Genomic DNA, 12,681 nt, shown 5'->3' with positions numbered 1-12,681 from the left:
CCCAACTGTTCACAGCCTTGGGCTTACTGGAAAAGTGAACTAAAAGAGGGACAGCCATAGGTCAAGGGCATCGTCCATGGCCAAATTTTCATCTATTTTAAACCTCTAGATAGTTTATCCTTTACCTATTTTATGCCTCATCTTTGCCCTTTTCATTCAGTCTTCTCAAATCATTTATAATTTATGTATCTGAATTACTACACGTTTGAGTGAGTGGGGGGGACCTTGTGTGTCCAGGACCGCTCGTTAGCGAGTCTCCAAATCTGCGCGCAGGCCTCGGGGGCAGGACGGGAGGCAGGGGGAGGAGGGCAGTGTCCGCACAAACCACTGTCCCCTGCCACAGCCACCCACCTACGGCAGGAGGGGCTGCGAAAGCTGCCTTTAGAGATGCTCATGCTTTTAGAGATGTCTCCAGGCTCCAGGGCTGAAGCCCAGCTAAAGGAGCCATAACAACACCCCCATACAACACTCCGGGAAATAGTGCAGCCCACACCTGACCCCGCACCCAACCCTGGAGGTCCACAGGGCCCGCTGCCCAGCAGTGTCAGGGCCGCCGTTGGTAGAGAGGCATGGGCCAGACCAAGGTGAGCGGCCGTGGCTCTCTGGCCACTGAAATCTCCACGGTCATGTCATTGACAATGTTTATTTCTGGTCTCAAAAAGCTGGAAAAGAAGGGTTATGATTCTCGAGACCAAGTTTTAAAAGGTAACGAGGGAAAAGGTAAAACTGTTAAACGGTAAAACAAAGGTTTAAAAAAAAAGGTCAAAGTTCACCCCAGGTGCCCCTGCCCATTGGGGGTTCTGAGGTCCCCAGCCTTGGGTGCCGGGTGGACCCTGGCCATCAGAGCTGGGCATGTGCTCAGGGAGAAGACCACTCTGCCTCAGAGCATCCTGGACCTGAGGGGGATGGGAGGGGAGCAGGGGCGGCACCACCCAGAACGGAGGCCGGAGGGAGGCTGGTGGACAGGCTCTCTCTTGGTCAAACTCTGCCCAGGCTCCCCCGAGCCCTCTTCCCCACAAGGCCTCAACCATGGCCTATAAAGGCCTGAAAACACAAACAAGCTCTAACAGCTCAAGGCAACATCCCTACAGGACTTGACCCCCCCAAAAGTGCCTGCCTGAGAAAGCCCAAGGCTGCCAGGAGAACTGGCTGCTTTTCCCAGCCTCGGGAGAGGGCCCATGTGCCAGCCTGTGTGGGAGGGGAGCCTGTCTCCGGTGACTGCCAGCAGCTGGCACAGACAGCGGGCATCTTCGCATGGACCCTGCTAACCCGTTGTGATTTTCCACTTCCCTGACTCTACTGAGGACCCACTCCCCGCCACCCCCACTCCCTCACCCTTCCTTTAACATGCCTGGTCACCTCTGTGCAAACTGAAGTCGAGTTCAAGCACACACTCAACTCTCCTCCCAACTTCCACATTCTACTTCTAATGAAAACCTGTCCTCACCACTTTGAGGTAGAGCTCTGTCCATCTTTGACAAGGCCCAGCTCTGGGGAGCTGAGGCTACCGATTCCCCCCTGAGGCAGCCCGGGGCAGGGGCCTCTTCTTGGCCTTCTCCCCAGGTGTCTTACACACCCGCCCTCAGCCCACTGTTTAAGGCACTGAGATTTACAACAAGAGTAAACAGGAAACAAAATTGCTGAAATCCCTGTATGGAACTTTATTTCTGGTCCTCTTTGCTAGAAAATATTTATTCTGGAATTGGAGGCTTAACTACATGAAATTTCTAGGGGTTGATTTATCTCTTGTCTGAAGCAGGAGTAAGACAGTATGGGAAGGGGCTGGCTATGGGGACAGAGACGGTATTGGAGTGACAGGGAACCATGGGCTCCCAGTGGCCTGCAGAGCCTGGGGACAGCTGTGAAATGGATGAGAACATTTCAGAGGCCAGGTTGTGTGCACGACTTTCACTCCCTCCTGTATAATGTCAGCGTGCTCTATACAGGCAGTGATGTGGTTTCCAGTACCCACATGTTTACCCAAACTACCTTTGCCTGAACAATAGAGAGATGGAGGCAGAAAACCATAAAAATAGATGGAGAGATATACCCTGTTCTTGGATTGGAAGAATCAACACTGTGAAAATGACTATACTACCCAAGACAATCTACAGATTCAATGCAATCCCTATCAAATTACCAATGGCAGTTTTCACAGAACTAGAACAAAATAAATTTTTAATTTGTATGGAAACACAAATGACCTCAAATAGCAAGAACAATCTTGAGAATGAAAAACAGTGGTGGAAGAATCAGGCTCCCTGACTTCAGACTATACTACAAAGCTACAGTCATCAAAACAGTATGGTACTGGCACAAAAGCAGAAATACAGATCAATGAAATAGGATAGAAAGTCCAGAAATAAACCCATGCACCTATGGTCAACTAATCTACGACAAAGGAGGCAAGAATATACAATGGAGAAAAGACAGCCTCTTCAATAAGTGGTGCTGGGAAAACTGGACAGCTACATGTAAAAGAATGAAATTAGAACATTCTCTAACACCATACACAAAAATAAACTCAAAGTGGATTAAAGACCTAAATGTAAAATCAGATACTATAAACCTCCTAGAGGAAAACATAGGCAGAACACTCTTTGACATAAATCGTAGCAATATTTTTTTGGATCCATCTCCTAGAGTAATGGAAATAAAAACAAAAATAAACAAATAGGACCTAATTAAACATATATGTTCTTTAAAGCATTTTTATCATGGATTATAAATGAATACATGAAGGTCCAAACAATAAAACTGTGAGAAGGTAAGATAGGAGAATATCCTCATGACCCTGGGATAAGGAAACACTTCTTAAACATGGCTCAAAATGTGTTAAGAATGAACAAATGACTCATGTGTTTGACTATTTGTAATTAAAATTTTTTTCATCAAACAATACCCATAAGAGAGTAAAAATAGGAGATTTTGCATCACATGTAAGTGACAGATGACTTACATCCAAAACAAACAAAAAGTTCTGTCTTAAATATTCAGAAAAAGACAAACAACCCCTATGAAACATGCGATATTGAGCCCCACCACAATAGTACTCTGAGAAACAGAAATCAAAATAAAGTGAGATGTCATTACATCCCCATCAGAATCGCTAAAACTGAAGAATAATGACAATAGACAAAACCAAGTGAGGATAAGGATGTGAAGCAACAGGAATGCATACACTTCTGTGGGGTGTGAACTGAGACAGAAATGCTGGAAAACAGCTTGGCGTTATCTACTTAAGTTAAAGATTGCGCCTCAATCTAACATAATACCCAACAGATCCATCCTAGGACTATATCCAACAGATATGCATGCAATGGTTACAAAAAACATGTACTGGAAAGTTCATAGCAACATTACTTAAAACAGCTTCACACAGGAAAGAGCTCAATGTCCATCAAATGCAGAATGGATGAATAAACTGTTTTATATTCATACCATGCAATATTATAAAGCAATGAACATAAATACAGCAACATGCCACACGAGTATACCGCACAGCATGTTGAGCACAGGAAGCCAGATACAAAAGAAAGACTTCTACTGAAATGAAGTTCAAAAAACCAGACAAGGGCTTCCCTGGTGGCGCAGTGGTTGTGAGTCCGCCTGCCGATGCAGGGGACACGGGTTCGTGCCCCGGTCCGGGAAGATCCCACATGCCGCGGAGCGGCTGGTCCCGTGAGCCATGGCCGCTGAGCCTGTGCCCCGCAACGGGAGAGGCCACAACAGTGAGAGGCCCGCCTACCGCAAAAAAAAAAAAAAACCAAAAAGACAAAATTAAACTATACTGTTCAGAGGTGCATGCATAGCTGGTACAATTGTTTAGAAAATTAAAGATGTGAATATCATAAAGATTAGCAGAGTGATTATCTTTGGGGGGGTGGAGAGGCAGTGAACTGGGAGTACATAAGGAGGGCTTTGGGATGCTGGGGACACTTTATTTCTAGACTTCAGTAGAGGTCACACGGTTATTTGACTCTTGATAAATTGCTAAGCTACACATTTTTCTGTTGTGCACTTTCCCATATGTGTTTTGTATTTCTCAATAGAAAAAGTTAAAAACGGATGGGCTTGCTTGAAAGTAAATGAAATGTAAAACTTAAATTAGGAAAAGAATGAAAACAAAATAATAGAAAACAGAAAAAAAGAAATTTAACAAACATAAAAAGTGAAACTAATGGAATAGAAATAAAGGTATTAGGACGAATAAAGCCTAATGATGATTCTTGAACAGACCAAAAAAAAAAAAAATAATAATGCAAATCCTTGGTAGGATTGATTTTTGAAAAAGAAAGCCAAAGTAAACAACTCTAGGAATGAGAAAGGAGATTTAACTATAAATATAGTAGAGATTAAAAGAATATGGGCAGCTCTACAGCCATAAATTTGAAAATCTAGAGGACATGGATAACTTCCTAGCAAAATAAAACTATGATACTGAGTCCATAAGATGCAGTAAACCTAAAGATCAATAACCATAAGAGACTGGAAAGTCCAATATGGCATTTCAGGCTGAGTTCACTCTGACCTTTAATGAAAAGATAATTACTATGTTTTAAAACAATTTCAGACCAAGAGACAAGGAAGAAAACACCACAGTTACCTTATAAAGCTAGCAAAGCCTTACCAGCAATTCTGAAAAGAAAAAACAAAAGCTCCCCACCCCCACTAACAAACCAAAAGGCCAATTTCTCCTTTCAATTAAAAAAAAAAAAAACCCCACAAATATTCTAAGCAAAAAACTGGCTAATTGAATCCAATGCTATATTAAAGGAATTATATTCCATGGCTGTATTAAAAAGGAATCTTGAATGAGAACTATACAACCCAAGTCAAAATGCCTTAAACAAGAAAGGGAATTTGTAGATTCATAAAACCAAAACCAGAGTTCAAGGTTTGGAACTCAGGTATGGTGGCAGCCAGGTACTGAAATGGTCTCAGTGCTGTCTTTCTCAGTCTCTGGCTACCCTTTCCTTAGGGTTGGCTCTGTACTCAGAAAGCATCTCCTGAAAACACGTCCAGAACCTGGAAGCTTAGCAGCCTCATTGGTCAATGTGTGCATTCTGATTGCTGCAGCCCCAGGCCTGGCTGGCCACATAGCAAAGGGAGAAGTAAAACTTTGTTCTGTTAAACATTCTGTATTTACTTGTTTCCAAAGCCTAGGTTACCCTGAAAAATACCCAAGGTTCATTTTAGAAACAGAATTCTAGAACAGTGGTAAATCTATTAAGAAAATTTGTTCCATCAACAAATCAAAAGAGAAAAATCATGTGATCCTATAAATAAATATCATAAGATCACTGCATAAAATTTAGCAGGCATTCATAATAAAAACTAAAAGTCAATTAAGAATATGAGAAAACAACTTAAATTTGACAAGGCTTTTATCAAGAAAATGTCAAAAGCAAACATCATTTGAACTGGAGAAATACTGGAGGCAATTCCACTAAGATCAGGAATGAGACAGTTATCCACACCCATGACCACAATTCTACACAATTGTTTTAGAAACTCTAGCTAATTTAATAAAATAAGAAAATACTGTAAGCTGTGTAAATACTGGAGAAGATGGAATTATCTTTCTTCTCAAATGTGGTTGAATATCTAAAAGAATCTAAGAGACTATACTAAAAATGATGGGAATTAAAGAGTATTTGTTACATTGGTTATAATAAATACGATACTAGTAACAACCAATTAAAAAAAGAAAAAAATATTCTATTCAAAGTAATAACAAATATAAGATACTTAGAAATTAAACACGACAATTTAATGACCTACGTGAAGCTATGTATAAAATGCTATTAAATGGCAAAAATTCAGGTACAGGAGATGCGTGTCATTTTATCTGGCTGCCCGCTACCACTGAGCCCTCCTCCCAGTTTGAGGAATCTCTTTGTTACGAGTCTTCCGCTTTTACCAGAAAGGCTTCCCCAGGCGACCTTGCAGCGAGAGAGCAGGCAGACGCCCCAGGCTCCCCACCACGGGACATGACAAGCCTGCAGGAGACTCTAGGTGGGAGCCTGGGATGCAAAGAGGCTTGCACTGAACTGGCTCCACTCTGGCCCTGCAAGTAGCAGACATGTGCTCCTTCCAGAAGGGCAGGATCTGGGGTTCTAGGGGCAGCGTCCAGAGCCCACAGTCAGCAGGGTCAGCCACAAGCCCAGGGGTGATGACAGGGTCCCCCTCAGAGCAAGCAGTTCCTTGGTGTGATTTTGGACATCACTCCTTTCCTGGCATTGTAGTCCCCAAACTTGATTTCTGGCCATTCTGGAGATTCTGAGCTATTGAGGGTCCTGTAATAATTCCTTCAGGAGGAAAATAGCTCAAGTTGGTTTCTTCACAACTTAGGACCTGGACTGATACATATGGCCTGAATCCGTGGAGGGCACAATCGGCTCCCAAGTAGAAATCTGTGACATCCTGAAAATGCTGGTCCTTCCCAGGGACGCACAGGTGCGCGGGTATCCAAGCAGAGTCCCAGTGGAGTGGATAGAACTGGGCAAAAGTATTTTAAAGACTATTTGGAATAATAAATGTGCAAGATTATCCCCCCCAAACTGGAAAAAGAATGATAGGAGGAGTGGATGCCTTAACAGACATTAAATTAATTATCCAGATGCTATTATCAAAACACTAAGGTAACAGCTTAAAAATAGACTAAGGACAGAATAGTTTCAAAAATTAGACTGATAATCTACAGGAATCCAGTATATGAGAAGCATTTCAATGCAGTAGGAAAAAGATAGTTTGCTAATAAAGGGTGCTAGCATAATAGGCTGTTCATCTACAGTTGTCTCAAAAACATAAAAAGATAATTTTTTTTTTGTTTTTATTGACGTAGAGTTGATTTACGTTACGTTAATTTCTGTTGTCCAGCAAAGTGGCTCAGTTACACATATATATTCTTTTTCATATTCTTTTCCATTATGGTTTATCACAGGATATTGACTATAGTTCCAGTGCTATACAGTAGGACCTTGTTGTTTATGCATCCTATATATAATAGCTTGCATCTGCTAACCCCAAACGCCCAATCCATTCCTCCCCTGGCCCCCTCCCACCTGGCAACCACCAGTCTGTTATCTATGAGTCTGTTTTGTTGATATGCTCATTTGTGCTCTATTTTAGATTCCACATATAAGTGGTATCATATAATATTGTCTTTCTCCTTCTGACTTATTTCACTTAGTAAGATAATCTCTAGGTCCACCCATATTGCTGCAAATGGCATTATTTCATTCTTTTTTATGGCTAATATTCCGTTGTATATATGTACCACTGGATATATATATATCTTCTTTATCCATTCATCTGTCGATGGACATTTAGGTTGTTTCCATGTCTTGGCTATTGTAAACAGTGCTGCTTTGAATACTGGGGTACATATATCTCTTCGAATTATAGTTTTGTCTGGGTATACGCCCAGGAGTGGGATTGCTGGATCATATGGCAACTCTCTTTTTAGTTTTTTGAGGACCCTCCATACTGTTCTCCATAGTGGCTGTACCAATTTACATTCCCACCAACCGTGTAGGAGGGTTCCCTTTTCTCCACACCCTCTCCAGCATTTATTATTTGTAGACTTTTTGATGATAGCTATTCTGCCTGGTGTTAGATGATACCTCATTGTAGTTTTGATTAGCATTTCTCTAATAATTAGTTACATTGAGAATCTTTTCATGTGCCTGTTGGCCATCTGTATGTCTTTAAAGATAAAGTATATTTGACTGATCATCTAAATTAAAACAATAAAAATACAGGAATATATAAAAGAATCGTTGCAGAAACATGGATGTGTGGAGTCCTTTGAAAAGCAAATCAAGAGTCTCAGAATCTGTGAAGTCTCAAAACAAAAGACAGACCCAGACAAAGCATGGGGGACAACTGGCCAATGAGGCCTGGGGCCGAACAGTCAGAACACACACGTTTCCCACTGAGGCCCCCAAGCTTCTAGGCTGTGGGTCTGGAGCTCCTAGATATATTTTCAGGAGATGGGCAAAGAGTTAATATCCCTAACAGCATTAGGAATGAGAAAGGTGACATAAATACAAGAGCAGGGGGGATTAAAAATGAGAAGAAAATGCTGGGACTAACTGTGCCAGTAAATTTGAATACCTAGAAAAAACACAGGTGACCCTTGAACAATGCGGGGGTTTGGGGTGACGACCTCTATGTAGCCCCAAATCCGTGTATAACTTTATAGTCATCACCCCCAATTCTGGGCAGCCTTCTCTGCCACTCCGAAGGGACTGAACCCCCCTGAAACTCAAGTTTCCTGCTTCCCATGCACATTTCTCCCAGAGCACTGGTCCTCCTGCAGGGCACTTTACTCAAGTGTCACCCCATCAAAGTGACAGGGCACAGTCCCAGGACAGGGGCTGCCTTTTCCCTCTGCATCCCCCGGGGCTATGCAGGGCCTGCATGGGGTGGCTGCTCCCAGCCAGCTCTGAAATAAACCGATAAGATGAAGAATGATACGAAGGAAGATGGATGAAAAGGTGTCACTTTGGTTAATCCAATTGGCTCTTAAAGGCTTCAAGGAGGTTTTGTAATCATTATGTTTTCTATTTTCTGTATTTTGTGATGCTTTGACATCTTGGAGCCTTGTTCATCCTGGAGGGAGTGCCTTTCCAGGGCTGGCTGGTTCCTGGATAGGGAACAGCTGGCCTAGGAGCCTGCCTTTCATGTGAACTGCAAATCCAGCACCCACACCCCAGCCACCTCCTTTATCTCTCACACTCCAAGCCAGTAGTCCCCCACCCTAAACACCCCAGGGCCAGGGACCTGACAATGAGGGACAACCCTCAGGCCCGAGTCTGCTGGCTCTATTCAAATCAGCCGATCCTAAGCTTGCTCTGAGGACCTACCCTGTCTCCCCCATTCCTTCCATGAAAACCACAATAAAGGCTCATGCCCATACCTTCCCTTTGCTCCGTCTGCCTCCTGACTGGCCCTGGTGCTTCGCCCTGTGGCCCTGCCTGGCCTGGGCTGGCCCCTCTTCTTAGAAACTGTGAATAACACACTCTTCTTTCAAGGCAGCTGTTTCCCTGTCTGTCATCCGGCCGTACCTGGTTAAAACAAATTCTGGGTATATTCCAAAACAGGCTTGCAACTTAAAGCATGATAAATCCTTCTCCAACCACCTGCTACCCTAATTCATCTCATCCTTAAGTATATTTTCAATAAACACCTGTACTTCAAATGTATTAATGCATATCTTAGAGTGAATCTCGGGGGTATGGAATACATATCAAGCATTACTCCTAACACTCAAGATGACAGGATGTGATAGAAAATGTTCTTCTGTAAAATATGCAGTTATTCAAATTTCTCCATCACAATGGGAAGAGTAAAAATCAAAATATTTCTCCAGTCTTTCCCTCAGATGACTTCTGCATTTCGCTTTTATCACTATAGTTTGTTCTGTAGTAAAATGGCAAACATACACACACCATCTGCAGGACAGTAAAGCTAATGCAGGGGTGTGCTGGGTGGGGATGCACCCGGCCGGATGCAGACCTCTGGGCATGTGCTCTGACCGGAAACTCCAGCCAGGACGGGAGCAGGACAGGCAGCCCAGCTGCAAGCCTCCGTGTGATGGGAAGGCCACTCCTCGGCCCCAGCACCCTGGACCCTTCTGGTGTGCTGCCCGCCACCCCTCTGAACCCCCCCAACCCCCCAACTCGGGGCGAGTCCTGGGCATCTTGGGAGCAGAAGGCCAGGCTGATAAGTGCTAATCACTGGGCAGGGAGGCTGTCCCCAAACCTCTCAGCAGCCAGGCCCCAGCCCTTGGTCCACTGACTTTGAAGCTGTGTCTCACTTAGCCTTGGAACCCTTTATTCTGAGAAAAGGGGAAATAGAGCTTTGGTTATATAGAGACTGGAGACCAGGTAGCCTGGTGGTCAGCCTGACTCCTGGCACTTACTGGGTGTTGTGGGCTGGGTGCTGGCACAGGGGCCCGGGTGTGGGATGCTCCAGCACTGTCCAGCCTGACACTGGGGGAGGAGGGTCCCAAGGCCAGGTTTGACCAGCTTTCCTCTCTGTGGCTTCAGGGAGGCCAGGGCCCCAAAAGTTCCCATTACGCTTGTTCTTCGGAGTCTTTCCAAACTCATTACAATTTAAATTTCCACCTCTAAACTGACGTTGTTTCTGTCCCTACGTTGCTTTCATTATGCTATTTCACTCTGTCAAGGAAGCCTGATGGTGATGACTGACCAATGTTTCTGAATTCCACTCTCTACATCACTAAAGTGCGTTAGGCTATGGGCACGCTGCTGATGAAAGCAAAGAGCTGCTCCATTCTCTTTCATTGCACTTTGGAACGTGTATCACAGGGTCAATGGGAACATCCATTAACAAAATTCCCTTAAAACCCCAAATCTGTTGAGAATTTAGGGTTTTGTGTGTTTTTTAAAATGGTGTGTGTGTATAAAACATTTAAGGAAAAAAGATATCTAATTCCAGAGATACAACTTTTATTATAGAAATCATAAAATTAAGCTTTTAAATCTTCCCTGACCTTTTGGGGAAAAAAACAGTACCTGCTTTTTATTTATATCATCAGATATTTTACCTTTATTTTGGTCTTCATTTTGTCAGAGTCCGTTTGCTAATTTAGCTGTTGCCTCTGCAACAGATGCTCAAATTATCTGTAGAATAATAAATGTAACAGAGGCATAGACTTCTAATGTTTCATCATGTGAGTGCTACTGCGAGAGAGACAGAGAGAGACAAAGACAGACAGAGACAGACAGAGAGACAGAGACAGAGAGACAGAGACACAGAGAGAGACACAGAGAATCAGTCTAAAGAGTGTAGAATCTGAAGGTTGCCATTGTAACATTCCTGCCAGGGAGCCAGTGGTTATCTTCATAGGACACAGCAACAATTTCTACAGACTTGGGAGTTTTTACAAGACCTTTTTGTTCAAATGACACTCTCAAGGACGGCAGAAGTTGGTAAACAATGACTGTTCACATCAGCCTCCCTGTTGATCAGGTAAACGAGACTGCTATTCTTGAGATGTCCCAGTCACAGGAAAGGCGTGGGACTGGTTGGACGCAGATGCCTCTTCTGGACCAGCGGGGGTGGGACCTTCACCTCCTCCCTGCCTTTTGTTAATGATATAGAGTCATGTTTTTTTAGACCAGACTCTGAAATGTCATTAGTTAGCACTGTGATCAAAGCAGAGCCCGACTTGGCTGGCGGAAATGGAGAAAGGGCTGGTTAACGGGAAAATGAGACGCATTTAGCATTTTTCTTCCAGAGAGACCCAAGCAGGGATGTGTTGCAGCAGCAGTGTTTGTAATAACAGAAACAGCGCCAAGGACCTAAATGAGGTTCCGGGGTCAAGTTAACTTGGGAAATAGTGTCTTAGAAAATGAAATGGCCCCTCTCCTGCGTGGTTTCTCAGCCTGTAATCTTCCCCTGCCTGTCGCCACCCTCACGGGAAGGGACTGAGTTGCCCGCATCCCTCTCCTCCTCCTCCCTCTACCTCCCTCCTTTCTCCCCCCCTTTTTTTTTTTTTTGCGGTACACGGGCCTCTCACTGTTGTGGCCTCTCCCGTCGCGGAGCACAGGCTCCGGACACACAGGCTCAGCGGCCATGGCCCACGGGCCCAGCCGCTCCGCGGCATGTGGGATCTTCCCGGACCGGGGCACGAACCCGTGTCCCCTGCATCGGCAGGCGGACTCTCAACCACTGCGCCACCAGGGAAGCCCTCCCCCTCCTTCTTTTTAAAATAACATCCATCGCCGAACACTCCAAAGAGCCCACCGGGAGAACTAGGGAAGGAGGAATTGTGGGGGGCTGCTTCCCCTCCAGGCCCCCAGCTTTGGGGGGCGACTGCAGGGCTGCCGGCTCCCTCAGGCTCAGCAACCCCCCACCAAATCACTGTTTCCAGACACAAATGCCTGTCCACTAGTATTTGTTCATCCTAAAACATAACAAAACCATCCACCAAGAAAGAATGTTTTTACTAGTTCACTAGTAAAAACTAGTAAACTAGTAAACCAGTTTACTAGTTTTCATTGATTTCTGGTCTCTAATCCAGCATAAGGGTGCGTGACCTTCAGTTATTCATGAGAAAGCACTGCTCACAGCGCTGCTGTGTGTTTCTGGGTGAAAGTGAGGCCTTAATGAATGAATTGTGCTCATCATCTCGGTGGTGTGAACATACCAGATAAGGCGGGGGTCAGATAAGAACAAGGGGAGGTAGGACGTGGGCAGGGCAAATGGACCATGATTTTTATTTTATTTTATTTTGTCCTATTCTATTCTATCCTATTTTATTTTTGTTTTTCAAATTCTTTTCACATTTAGGTTGTTATAGAATATTGAGCAGAGTTCCCTGTGCTATACACAGCAGTTAATATAGCAGTTAAATATAGCAGTGTGTACATGTCAATCCCAAGCTCCCTGACTATCCATCCTCCCCATCCTTCCCCCCTGGTAACCATAAGTTTGTTCTCTAACTCTATTTTTTTAATTTTATTTTACTCTTGTGGCAGGGGTGGGGGAGGGAGAGGCTCACCTAGTGTTTGAGGGTAAAATTGGGGAATGGCACATACAAATTTCAGCTCCTGGCTTTTCTTGAAAAGTTTACAGTTCTGGGCTCCCAAGGCTTCTGGGTTCTGGTCTGGAGCGCGTTTGCGCCTGGCAGCCGTGGGTCTGTGT

General features: G+C 44.2%; 1 protein-coding gene across 1 annotated transcript in view; it reads right to left on the bottom strand.

Annotated features, from left to right (window-relative positions):
- ENTREP2 (endosomal transmembrane epsin interactor 2) overlaps positions 1 to 12,681 on the bottom strand; it is a 171,599-nt gene that overhangs the window by 63,427 nt on the left and 95,491 nt on the right. The window lies entirely within an intron of this gene.

This window comes from Neophocaena asiaeorientalis, unplaced genomic scaffold, assembly GCF_003031525.2.
Source record: "Neophocaena asiaeorientalis asiaeorientalis breed wild unplaced genomic scaffold, Neophocaena_asiaeorientalis_V1.1 scaffold155, whole genome shotgun sequence".
NCBI lineage: Eukaryota > Metazoa > Chordata > Mammalia > Artiodactyla > Phocoenidae > Neophocaena > Neophocaena asiaeorientalis.
The sequence above is the reverse complement of the archived record's forward strand: the minus strand, read 5'-3'. Positions and strand labels throughout refer to the sequence as shown.